Here is a 12,759-nt window from a genome sequence, read left to right on the forward strand (position 1 = left end):
GGGTAGTGGTACCAGAAATACTTAGCAGAGATAGACTAAAAACACATAGGTTTAAAGTACCTACTCTGAAATCGAACATACTAGGATGTCAAAGACAGATTTTGAAACATGCCCATCATCTCTCATACCAACTAATGGGAGATCATGATGTGAAAATGGAAGGTTCCCACATTGATGAATCAACTTTATCTCTTTTGATCTCTTTTGATCTTGACACTTCATGTTATGCCACAGTTTGAGGGAAAAAATGAAGCATGACATTTAAAACTGATATCCTTGATATATGTGTATGTGTGTGTGTGTGTGTGTGTGTGTGTGTGTGTGTGTGTGTCTCTGAAGGAAAGGGAGCTAAAATTTCTTGAGTATCTACCATGTGCTAGGAGCTCCATGATTGTCATCTCCTTTAAATTTCACAACATCCTGAGAAGTTGGAATTGGATGCTTTAAAGTTCCAGGGGACATATAGCAAGTAAGTATAGGGGTTTGAATTAAAGATCTGTGTGAAAGCCTATGTTTTTCTATTTTATCATGCTTCAGTGAATTTATTCTATGTTATAAAAGTCCCAAATTTTTTTAACTATTAGGAATGTATAACACTGCAAGCTAACACTTAAGAAAAACATTGTGAAATAGTATTCATATCCTCTAACTTCTTGCTTAGAAAGTAGGTAAAACTAGGTTGCAAAAAGAAATCATTTTTGGTTGGAGAGAAACAGATGAAGCATTTTGCTAACTAATAATATCATCATTTCCTCTTTTTGAAATTACTGCTCATAACTACATATGAGGAAAATATTATCCCTCTTTATAATAGCTAATCCAGGTTAGTTATTACCCTTTTATGAGATAATCTTTGACCAAGCTTGAAATGAACACTTTCATATAATTTTTATATCTCAATGTATATTGACTCCTAACTTTTTGGATTATTATCTAAAACACAGACTTTAGAATCAGATCTGTACTCAGATTCAGCTCTGATAATTTACCAGTGACTTTGTATATGTTATTGATTCTTTTTGAGAATCAAGATAAATAAGAGGATTATTTCTACTTTTCTGTTCTACAAGAAGAAAACATTTTGCCCATTTGAAAAACTTAATGTTTGTTGGTTTTACTGTCCCATATCATGAATCATTCTTAACTACTTTATATCAGTTAAGTTGTGTGTGGAGGGGGAAGGGGATGACTTATATGTATTAATTGAAAAGAGAAGATCTGAGGATCTTTTCATTGCATTATATCGTGATGAAATCTAAAAAGCAGTATGGAACATTATATGTCAATAACAAGGCACTTTTATCTACTTAAGTCAGTCTAACCATTTAGGGAATGTTAGAATAAGAAAATAAAATTTAAAAGAAGAAAAAAATCTATGTGCCATGCAAAATTTGCTTGTTGCAGTATTTTTATGTATAGTAAAAGAAATTTGAAATAATTTGAAAGACCAACATTAACTAACTAATGTAAGTTAAATGAAATATATCAAATTGATGGCAAACATGTAGTCATTAAAAATGGTGATAAAGGATTTAGTAACATTAGAAAATATTGCCCCCTAAAAGCAGAACACGGGTATTACAATTGGAGTAAGGCACTGAATTCAACTGTTACCAATGAGAGGCATGTTGGCCTGGTGATTAAAAGAACAATTATTGAAGACAAACTCCCCCAGTGTGAACCCTGGTTCTGCTAATTATAGCATTGGGCAAGTTACTTCAGTTTCTGAGCTTCAGTTTAAACATTTATAATGGGTATTTTAATATAGACCTTACTTACTACATAGGATTTTTGTGAGGATTTCCTGAGTATTGACTAATATATTTAATATGTAAAGTAGCTTTAAGAAGTGCCTGACACTTAAGTTATTATCAAATAAATGTCTTCAGATGCAAGTTTGGAAGAGAAAAAAGAAATGTTCTGTTAAGATGATGGAGTGTTTGATTTTTTTTTTTTTTTTTTTTAATACTGAAAAGTTACTGTCATTGACATTATATAATTTGGGAATAAATAAATCTCAAAACCAAAAAATCATATATTATAGTACCATTTTTTAAATTGCCTTTACAGTTTTAATGTATCAAATTGAGAATGCAGTAATGTTCTTCAGGTGGTAAGATTTTTTTATTTTTTGTTTTGTGTTGCTGGAGATTAGAACCCAGGGCCTTGGGTGTGCAAGGCAAGTACTCTACCAACTGAACTAGGAAAAAATGTTTTAACTTTATTTCATAGGATAAATTAAATCCTATACATGTAATTAGAAAATGAGTTATATACATTACTAAAATCCTACTTTTCTTGCAAATGTTGAGTAGCTATTAGAAAATATAAAAGGAATAAAATTTGCCATCTTTATTTTCTTTGCCTCTAGATGGCACTGTAATTTTAAATACCTTATTAGTAAATACTTCAGCCTCGAATGAAGGAAGGATTGCTTAATTTATTTCAAGCCACTATAAAATAAATTCAGATATTATTCATGTGGGAAATAATTTTATGTACTAATAATATTTGCCTTGATTTTTTTTTCCGTTTAGGGACTTTATAATGTACTTTGGATCAACTGATGACCAGTCACCCAGGTTTTTAAACTTTTTATGGGGTATTTCATATCTTCATGAACATAACCTTTGGTTTAGTTTTAGTTTTCAAGGTTGTATTTGAAACTGAATAACAGTTCTTCTGGATTAGTAAAGGAAAACAATTTTTAATTCTTTTAATCAAGATAAAAACACCTGGACATTTTGTCAGTCATAATAAACTAAAGGTTACCTGTAACTTTTGAGCCAACTGTCATGTATTGAGTGTCTGTTATGCCAGTGTCTCTCATTTTAGCCATACATATACCCACCCCATGGTGAGGTAGTATCCCCCTCCCTTTTTTTGTAGATTAAAAACATTTGAGTGGTTTACTGACCTATTTAAGGTCAAAGAAGATAGCGTATGGTTAAATTTGATTATGCTTCCTACATCAGTACTATTTTATCTACCCAATATTTGTCTTCTGAAGACAAGTTTTTTTTTAGATAATATGTTCATTTCTGCCAGCTTCATATTGCCTGCATATTGGAGAGTGTATTGAGAGAAACAAGATTCCTTTTGATGTTCTGTGACTACAATAGAAGTAAAAGAGATCCTTCAGGAAATTTCCAAATCATTTTGGAGTATTTTGCAAAATATTTTGGAATTTGTATTGTGGTGAAATGCAAAACCATTATAGGTCCTAGGGAGTTGTTTTAGGTGGTACCTAGTTCAATGTTAAATATCATTGAAAAAGCACAGTGAGGAAGTAGCCGAATTCGCTTTTAGTCCTCTCATCAATCTTTCTGTTTAAAGATGATTGATGCTAATTTACATATTTTAGTAATGCTTGCTGATTTACTTTTTTTAACAGAAACAGCGAGGATCTCCTGTTCAGGAATATCAGCAGGCAGCAATATCTAACTACAATTTAATAAGATCACTTTGTTTTATTGAATGTATTTTTCCACTTTCTGTGTATTTAATGGCAAACAATTTTGGTGTCCAGTCTATATGATAATACTGGATTTCCTTTGAAACTAAATTTAATTTTAAAAAGGGAGAATCAATTGAAAGGTATTCAGAAAGTAATAGTGAAAATATAGCAGTAATTATGACAGTAATTTATGAATTATTAAAGTTTAAGAAATGCTGGTGTAGTTGAGAATCCTTGAACTCAGACACAGGCGCTGCCACTGCTTTGGTATATGACTTTAGTAACCCACTGAATTTCTGTTGTGCTATGCTCAGATTTGAAAAAAATGTTTGTCTCTGTTTTGTCAGTAACAGGTAATGTTATGTCAAGCAAATTATGAAAAATATACAAATTCAAGATGCTATGAATAGAGGTACTAATGATCACATATGCCATATCTTAAAATTTTACTGATAAGGAATTCATTTTAGAAAATCTTGTGAAACATTAGGAATAGTGTCTGGCACCTAGTAAATTCTCAATAAATTTAAACAAGTGTTCTTATTGTTAATATTACTTTTCTGTACTCTCTTAAAAAATTCTTACAATAAAGTATTTAATGACTTTCCGTTGGGGGGGAAATAAAAAGAAACAAGAAGCACACTGGACACAAACCAGTTATTATTTTTTTATGAGACCCACTCTCAAGATATTCATTAACCCAGAATTATCTTGCTTTAAATGGAGAAATTATTTTGTTCATTAGGTTGGAACCTAATGAACCTAGTAAATGACCCACCTGGTTCCATTTCCTAATATCTTACAATAAGGATTACATTCAACATGAATCCTAGAGGGCAGAGATAAGTCCTACTCAAGCCCGAGAGTACCACTAGGAATATTCATTTTCTGTTAGCATAGGAGACAGTCAAAAATGAAAGATAGTGTTTCCCTTGGGACTGAGTCATTATTTCCCCCATTTCTTCATGGAATCTTTACCACTGATGCCCTCTTCAGGCAGTATATTAGTAAGGATGCTCTTAGATCATTGACAAGGTACCACTGGATATCCAGAAGGGAAGGCAGTATGGGACTGCTTCAGCAGTTTGATATGTATCCCCTAGGGAGGAGGGAGACAGGAGAACTATTTTAAGAAATGATCACTAAAATATCTAAAAATTTCATTAAAACTATAATCCTATTAATCCACAAATCTCAACAATCCCCAAGCACAGAAGACATGATGAAATATACTCTAAGGCACATCGTACTACAAGTTGCTCAAAACAAAGGTAAAAAGTGACTCAGTAATGCAAGATTTGTGTAATGTTAGAAAATTAATCAATATAATTCATTGTATTAATTACCTGGAAGAAAATATGATCATCTTGAAGGTAAAGAAATAGTATTTGACAAAATTGTACACTCATTCCTGTTCAAAAACCCTCATCAGACTAGAAATAGAAGTCAACTTCACCAACCTGATAAAGAGTGTCTGTGGAAAAACAATAGCTAACACGATAAATAACAATGAAAGACTGCATGTTGGGCTGTAAGTTTTAACCAGCACAATAACAAAAAAAGGGGGGGGGGGAGTCATTCAAATTGGAATTGAAGAAGAAAATGTGTATTTATTAACTGGAAATAAAATTATTTATAGAGGAAATCCAATGTAATCTATTTTGAAAAGCTACTATCAAGTGACTTTAGCAAGCTTACAAGGTTGAAATTTTTAAAAGATCATATTCCTAGATACGAGCTACAATTAATCAGAAATTGAAATAAAAAATAACACCATTTATATCAGCATCAAAAAGCAGGATACCCTTGGAAAGAAACATGAGAAATGATGTTCTATATACATCTATACATTGAAAACTACAAAATGACTTTGTGAAAAATTAAAGAACATGTTATGAAATGGAGAAAAAAATGTCTGGTTCATGTGTTTGAAGTTTAAATATTGTTAAGACATTTAGCTACTCTGTCCGATTTAATAGTTAGATTCAACACAACTACAACAACAACAACAAATCTATCAGGCATTTTTACATATGGACAAACTAAATCTCCAATTCACAGGGAAATTCAAAGGGTCAAAAACAGCCTAAACAACTTTGATAATAATAGCTTTGGAGGGATCCAAATGTGACAGCACACACCTATTATCCTATCTATTCCTGAGATAGGAGGATTGCACGTTGGGGACCCACCTGGGCAACTTAGTGAGACCCTGTCTCAAAATAAAAAGGGCTAAGGATGTAGGTCAGTGGTAAAGCACTTGCCTAGCATGTGGGAGGCCCTGGATTCAATCTCCAGTCTTCAAAAAACTAACAAAGATAGTGTGGTATTGGCATCATGATAGACACACGGATCTGTGGAATCAATTAGAAATTAGAAATAGATTCAACTGCAATTCAGGGGAGAAAGAATGATCTTTCAACATATGCAAAAGAAAGAATGATCTTTCAACATATGCAAAACCATGATCACAAAAGATAGGACCAAATGTAGAATCTAATAATATAAAACTTCAATAAGAAACATAGGAGATGATCCCTGTCACCTTGAATTAGGCAAAGAGTTCTTATATGTGAAAAGCACAGTGCATAAATAAAAAGATCTAATAAATTGGAATTCAGTAAAATTATAAAAGAAGGAGACTGAGACCCCAAAGTGTGCCTCACTTTGGAGGACCCACACTCCTTCTCCCTCTAGGTGTGTATCCTGCTCTGTTGTTCGCTTTGTTTGAATACATCTCCTTGCTTTCCTACTACTAGTAGTTTGTTTTGATGCAACCTGAAATTTCTTTCTATGGTATAAGTCAAGAACCTTCCAGAGCTGAGATGAAATCTCCTCCCTTCTGGCAATGTCCTCAGGGCTCATCCTGTGACAGTTGCATGAGTTCTGAGAGTATGTGAGTGGAGTGACCCAAGGAGGGGTAGGAAAGGGGATTGCAAAAGAGGAATGTTTTGAGTGTAATGAATATGCTCATTACCTCAATGGAGGTGATGGTTTTACTGGAGAATACACTGTTTAAATTCATCAAATTGTACCTTAAATATGTGAGATTGATCACATCAATTATACCTTAATAAAAATGTAACAATATGTCTTAAAAATTAGAGGAGATGAAATAAATAAAACTTTCAGACACAAGCTTCTGGTTCTGTGGTTCTGTGGATTCATTTTTTTGCCATATCCACTTTGGAAAATGTGTCCCCTGAAATAAATGTGGTCTGAGGGGGAACATGGTCTAACTTGATAAATTTTGAGTAAGAGCTGTGTTATGAATAGTTTATGAGGTTGTGAACAAGTCCCAAACAAGAGTGAGGAGCAGACACTGTTCAGCTCAGTTCATAAAAAGCAAGTCAGGCAGCAGTCACTAACATAAATGGTAGTGTATGTGGGAGAGAAAATCAGTACGACATTTTGAAGACCAGCTTACAAGTTTCACAGTATGCCCAACTTTTATCTCATCAACACCATTTTCAGGGATATTTATTTAAAAATACAAAGGATATGAGAAAATATTTAGGATCTTCATAATACTCTACTATCATAATACATATAATTGTAATTATCCAAGTTGTTACAAATACATTAAATAGGTGATGGAAAGTGAGGAGAAGAGACAGGAAAGCAGGAGGATCCCTGAGGAGACCTAGGAGGCCCACTGTTCCCTTTTGTCCTTCCTGCTGCCTGAGGATTTTTTGGAGGACTTGTTCCAACAATTTGTTGAAACAGGATGTGTTGCTATGAAGTTCTAGGCATGCAGAGACATGCCTCACCCAAGAATATCAAAAAGGCATACCAGAAAGTGGCATTAAATGGCATCCAGTAAGTGGATGCTGATACATAAAGGGGACGGGGGTAAGGGAAGAATGGAAGAACACTGGATTGTGCAGAGGGAAATGGGGGAGGGGAGGAGCGGGAGTGGGGGGAAGGAAAGATGCTGGAATGAGACAGACATCATTACCCTATGTACATATATGGTTACACGAATGTACATCGTGTACAACTAGAGAGATGAAAAGTTGTACCCCATTTGTGTACAATGAATGAAAATGCATTCTGCTGTCATGTATAACTAAATAGAAAAAAACAATTAAAAAAAGGGAAAAAAATGATATCCAGATAAAAATACTGAGAATAAAAGAAGACCCAGAGAGAAAATTCAAACAAGTAGCTGAGGCATATGAGGAATTTATCAGATGCTAAAAAAAGGCACGTTTGTCAAATATGACAAAGAAGGCTTAAGTAGTAGAGAATGTGGTAGAAATCATTTTCACAGTTTATTTGGGTTTGACTTTACATTATGGAACAGGGATGATGACTTCAGGCAATATTTTGGTGGAAAACACCCATTTTCATTACACATTTGAGGATTTCAAGACACATTTGAGGATTTTTTGGAGGACCAAAAGGGTGCCCTAGAAAGCAGAAGTCAAATTGTGGCTGGTTTTCCTCTGCTTTCAGGGGATAAACAGCATTTGGAGGTGGATTTCCTGGCTTTGATAGAGGATTTACTTCAACTTCTTCTAAAATAGTAAATGACAGAGAAATCACCACAAAGAAAATTTTCGAAAATTGTGAAGAAAGTTAGAAAAGACAGTCAATTCTTAATGATCGATTGTAAAGAGTACCTGCTATGCTTGGATAACAAATAATTCAAACCATGCAATAATAGAAATGAGAGACTATCACAAGCACCATTTGAAGATTAACAGGAAATTTTTTTTGAAGATGGCAGTGGCTTTCTGAGAAGCAGTGGCAGTCTCAGAGACCCCCATTATAAGCATTTTCTAGGGGGAGTGTGCTTCAGAAGCCTTTAACCTGTGTGGTCCCCTTGATTTGACACTCTTCTGTCCATATCCTGAAATCTGAACAAGAGGCCTTTCACTTGCACTTTGCACTGGGCCTCAGCGATGACACACCCAGTCCTGGAGCTAGGGGCAGGCATACAACAGGAAACCCTGCCCTCAGGAAGTTCCCAAACTAGTACAGGCAGATGGAGAGCAGCTCATTTTAATCCAGTGCACTAAAGGCTTCTGCTCCAAAATAATTAAGCACTCAGGTGGAGTCTTTAACCCTGGCAAGGACTAGTGAAGGTTAGACAGTGATAGGTTGAGGCAGGGAGGATGGTAGAACAGGACTGTAGAAAGGAAGGGGTTTCTAGGGAGAAGATGGTGCTGTAGTTTGGGTATGGTATGTCCCTCAGGCCCATGTGTTGAAGGTGTAGTCACCAGCCTGTGGGACTACTCAGAGGTGGTGGAATCTTTGGGAGGTGAGGCCTAGTGGGAGGAAGTTAGGTCATTGGTGGTGTGTCTTTGAAGGGAATACTTAGGATACCAGCCACCTCCTCATTTGCCTTCCAGGCCACAATGTCAGAGAGCATCTATGCTCTGTCACTTACTGTCACCATAATGAACTGTCTTGCCACAGGCCCAAAAGCAACAAAAGAGGTCAACCAAGCCTGAAAGCTCTGAAACCATGACCAACAATAAATGTTTCCTACTTATGCGTCGATCACCTCAAGTATTTCATCACAGTAATGGAAAGCTGATTAACATTGGTCAACACTCTACAGCCCCAAAGAAATGGCAGAGCAGGGAATGGTCAGGAAACCACAGAAAATTATACAAGGCAGGAATGAAGGATTGCCATTGAGAAATGGCAAAATGGGGACAGGAGAATGGGTTAAATCAGAAACTCTTGTTCCTCTTGTTAGCTCTTAAAAAGGAGCTTAATCTTTATCCTAAAACCAATGGAAACCTATCAAATCTGATAACCAGAGAGAGGTTCTACCCTGGGAGGAATTTATTGGGACCACATATTCTAAGCCTTTTGCAATCATCTGTGGACATTTGTGTTAGTCAGCTCTTCATTGCTCTGGCCAAAATATCTGACCAGAATGACTTTGAGAAGGAAATTTTCTTTTGGCTCACTGCTTCAGCATCTCAGTCCATGGCTATTCAGTGCTCTGGACCTGAGATGAGGCAGAGCATGAAACAACACAATGAAAAAAATCACCATTAGTATGTTCATGATTTTAAATAAAGAAAAGAAAAAGGTAAATAATGGTTTTGATGAGGATATACGAAGAATTGGAATCTCATATATTGCTGGTAGGAATGTTACATGGTTTAACCTGTATGGTTGGTGGTTCTTCAAAAAGTTAAATAGAATTACCTTATGATCAGTAAGTCTATTCCTAAATATGTATATATACAAAACAGTGTAAAGTAGGTATTCAAGCAAATTCACATATATGTACTTTCATAGCAGCACTATTAAAAATAACCACAAAAGGGTAAAATCCAAATTCCCATCACTTGATGAGTGAATAAAATAATTGTGTCAGATTCAGGTAATAGAATATTTAGTCATAAAAAGGAATAAGACCCATGCTACAACAAGATTCAATCTAGACCATATCACACTAAGTGAAGAAGCCAGACACAAAAGGAAACATGATTCAATTTACAAGAAATATGCAGAACAGGTAAATCTACAGACACAAAGCAGATTCATGATTTCCAATGACTGGAAGGAGGAAGGGATGAGTATTCACTGATTAGTAGATATTGGATTTTCTTTGAGGTAGGGAAAACTTTAGGGGGCACAGTAAAACTCGTGGTTGCACAACATTTTTGCACAATGTATTAGATGGCACTGGCCTCTGTAAATGTGAATGTCATCGGGATAAAAACATCTAAAAGGAACAATGAAGGTGGTGATATTCAGCCACTAAATACTATAGAGGACTTACATGATCAAATTATTTATTAGTGCACTATAAGTAGCATGAACACAGCAGGATATAATCACAACCCTTGGAGAATTTAAGGCCTAGTCAGAGGACTAAGAATACGGGCAATTCATAAACAAAAATGCAACTATCATGGGTGGTTATTGTGAAAGCTCAAAGATATACATCTGATTATGGAGAGTAGAAAATGTCTTGAAGTAGATGACATCTGAACTGAACATTAAGGGTTGAATGGAATTTAGCTGTTGGGGTTAGATGAGAAATACAACACCACCAGGCAAGGCATCCTGCTGAAAGGGGATCACCTGGTCAGTGCAAACTTATTCAACCATCCAGTCTGGTTGACATAAACACTATATGAATTGGGAACACACATCAAAGAGCAGGTGTCCAAGGACAATGACTCTGTCCCCTTGTGTCCCTAGTTCCTAATGCAGTACTTAGCATATACCTGGTGAATGGTGAATGCCAAAGAAAGATAAAATTAAAATGTGCATTAAAGTGTTTTTTTTTTTTAAACTAGAAGAGCAATAACAGTATTCAGCAGCATAATTATTGTTGAGGTATTCAGGTTAAGGCACGTGTGTAACAAGATTTGAGGTACCAGGAAAGCACAGTGTAAGTAGCGTAAATTGCGTGTGGAATGAGTGGGAAATATGTTGGGAGCCATTAAGGAAACCGGCAAGCTATCCTGTGGCATCTGTACTGCCTTCATCCTAAATACAACAGGGAATCAGGACAGCCTATTTTCAATGATCCTGGCTCGATGGTAGAAATGAATGGGCAGCATGGGGCCAGCTGAGTGTGGTGCATCAGGAGTTGCCAAGTTGTTCGGAAGGTTTAGGACCCTGCCCACATCTTTGCACTTGGTGTTCACCTATAGGCCCATGCTCATGGAACTGCAGAGGGAATCTGGGGACACTGAAGGAGGGAAACTCTCCTTGCACAGGAAGTACACCCTTAGGGAGATGAGAACCTGCCACAAAACAGAAGGGTGTTGGTTTTTTTATGCCCGATGAAGAAAAGGAAGGAGTGGTCAGCACAGAACCTTGGTGAAGATTCTGAGCAATAGCTCACAGTCGCTATGGCTGAGGCCGCCCCAGCCTTAGCGCTTTCTTCATTCACCTCCATGACACTTTTGTGCACAACCTTGGACAGACACAGGTCAGCCTGGCCCTGTTGAAAGGCATCATCCATTCCCAAACGCTGAAGCACAGACTCCACGTCATAATTCTCCTGCAGTTTAAACCTTGGAAGGAAAACTTCAATAGTCTGCATGAAGGTCGGCTTGGTCCAGGCCATGAATTTCTCAAAAGTAAGGTTATTTTCCACCTGGAAGACCAGAATCGCAAGTCCACATTCAGACTTCAGTGCCATCTGTGGGCACACAGACATTTCCATGAACAATTCATGTTGACTGTCCACACGGCATGGCAGCTCCTTCATATGCCAGGAAGCTTTGGGGGCTCTGACTTGTCCATCAACCCTCGAGCTATCCCATATGTGACTTCCCTGCAGGAGGACTATGGATGCCCTCTCCTTGTCCATCCACTATGGAGACATGTTTTATTCTGACAAGTGCCCATGCCCAGTAGATGCTTTTCTAGTGGTATTTGTTGTTTTAAACCAGGCTTCATTTTGAAGACCACAAACCATTACTGGTAAGAAAAAAAAAAAAGACTGGAAAAAATGGGCTCTCAGTGTGAGCCACTGCAGGAGAGGGGCATCTGGGTAAGGTAGGATTTGGCACTGTGTGTAGAAACTGGTCATCACGGTTAGGGAGCTGGATAGAGGGAGAGCCCATGGGGGCTGCTCTGCTCACAGAGGCCCTTTAGGTCATCACAGTGCACTGCTCACCATTGACAGGATGGGTGACTCTCTGGATATAGGGATCATACCACAAAGAAGCAAGGACAGGGATGGACCATTTGGGCTTTTGGTGGAAAAAGGGCACAGGGTGTCACTGATTCTCCCACAGAAATTCTGAGTTCAAAGGACAGCAAGCCCTCTTGAGTCACCAGGCTGATGTCCACTTCCTCATCTGGGAGCAGAATGATCATGCTCAGCTCCTTGCCAGCATAGGGCAGCTCCAACACCTGTGTCACTGATGTAGGCGAAGTTAAACTTGGCTTCCTGACACATCATCTGCACTGGCCTTTCCTCCTTCTGACAGGAATGACCAGAGGAGCACGAATTTAAAACAGTTTGAAAAGGGGCAAGAAAAGTCTCAACTCTGCTGTGGTCCAGCACTGCCCAAATTAAAAACAGATATCTAAAACATGCCTTATACAGATGGGGAGCAGTTTCATACATACAGATCCCTTATTACATTAAATTGCATTTTAAGGGATTAGGGAATTTGACAAACTAGTCTCTGTTTAAAGTTATACCTCACAGTTGACTAAGGCCTTTGTCACTCAATTTTAATGGTAGGAAGCTGCAGATGCTGAACCAATATGATAAGTTATTATTAACAATAATTCAAATGAAAGCGTATTTTAATATTAAAAATAATTGATTGAAAATCTGGGGTGCAGCTCAGTGGTTCAGC

General features: G+C 36.9%; 1 pseudogene across 1 annotated transcript; it reads right to left on the bottom strand.

Moving 5' to 3' along the window:
- Positions 1-11,040: 11,040 nt before the first annotated feature.
- Positions 11,041-12,538, bottom strand: LOC306665112 (serpin B9-like; annotated as a pseudogene). The gene is made up of 2 exons (XR_013766723.1): positions 12,227-12,538; positions 11,041-11,540 (listed from the first exon to the last, which is right to left on the bottom strand). The product of XR_013766723.1 is annotated as a serpin B9-like (transcript).
- Positions 12,539-12,759: the final 221 nt, after the last annotated feature.

The sequence above is a fragment of the Sciurus vulgaris genome (assembly GCF_902686455.1).
Source record: "Sciurus vulgaris genome assembly, chromosome: 7".
In the NCBI taxonomy this organism is placed as follows: Eukaryota; Metazoa; Chordata; class Mammalia; order Rodentia; family Sciuridae; genus Sciurus; species Sciurus vulgaris.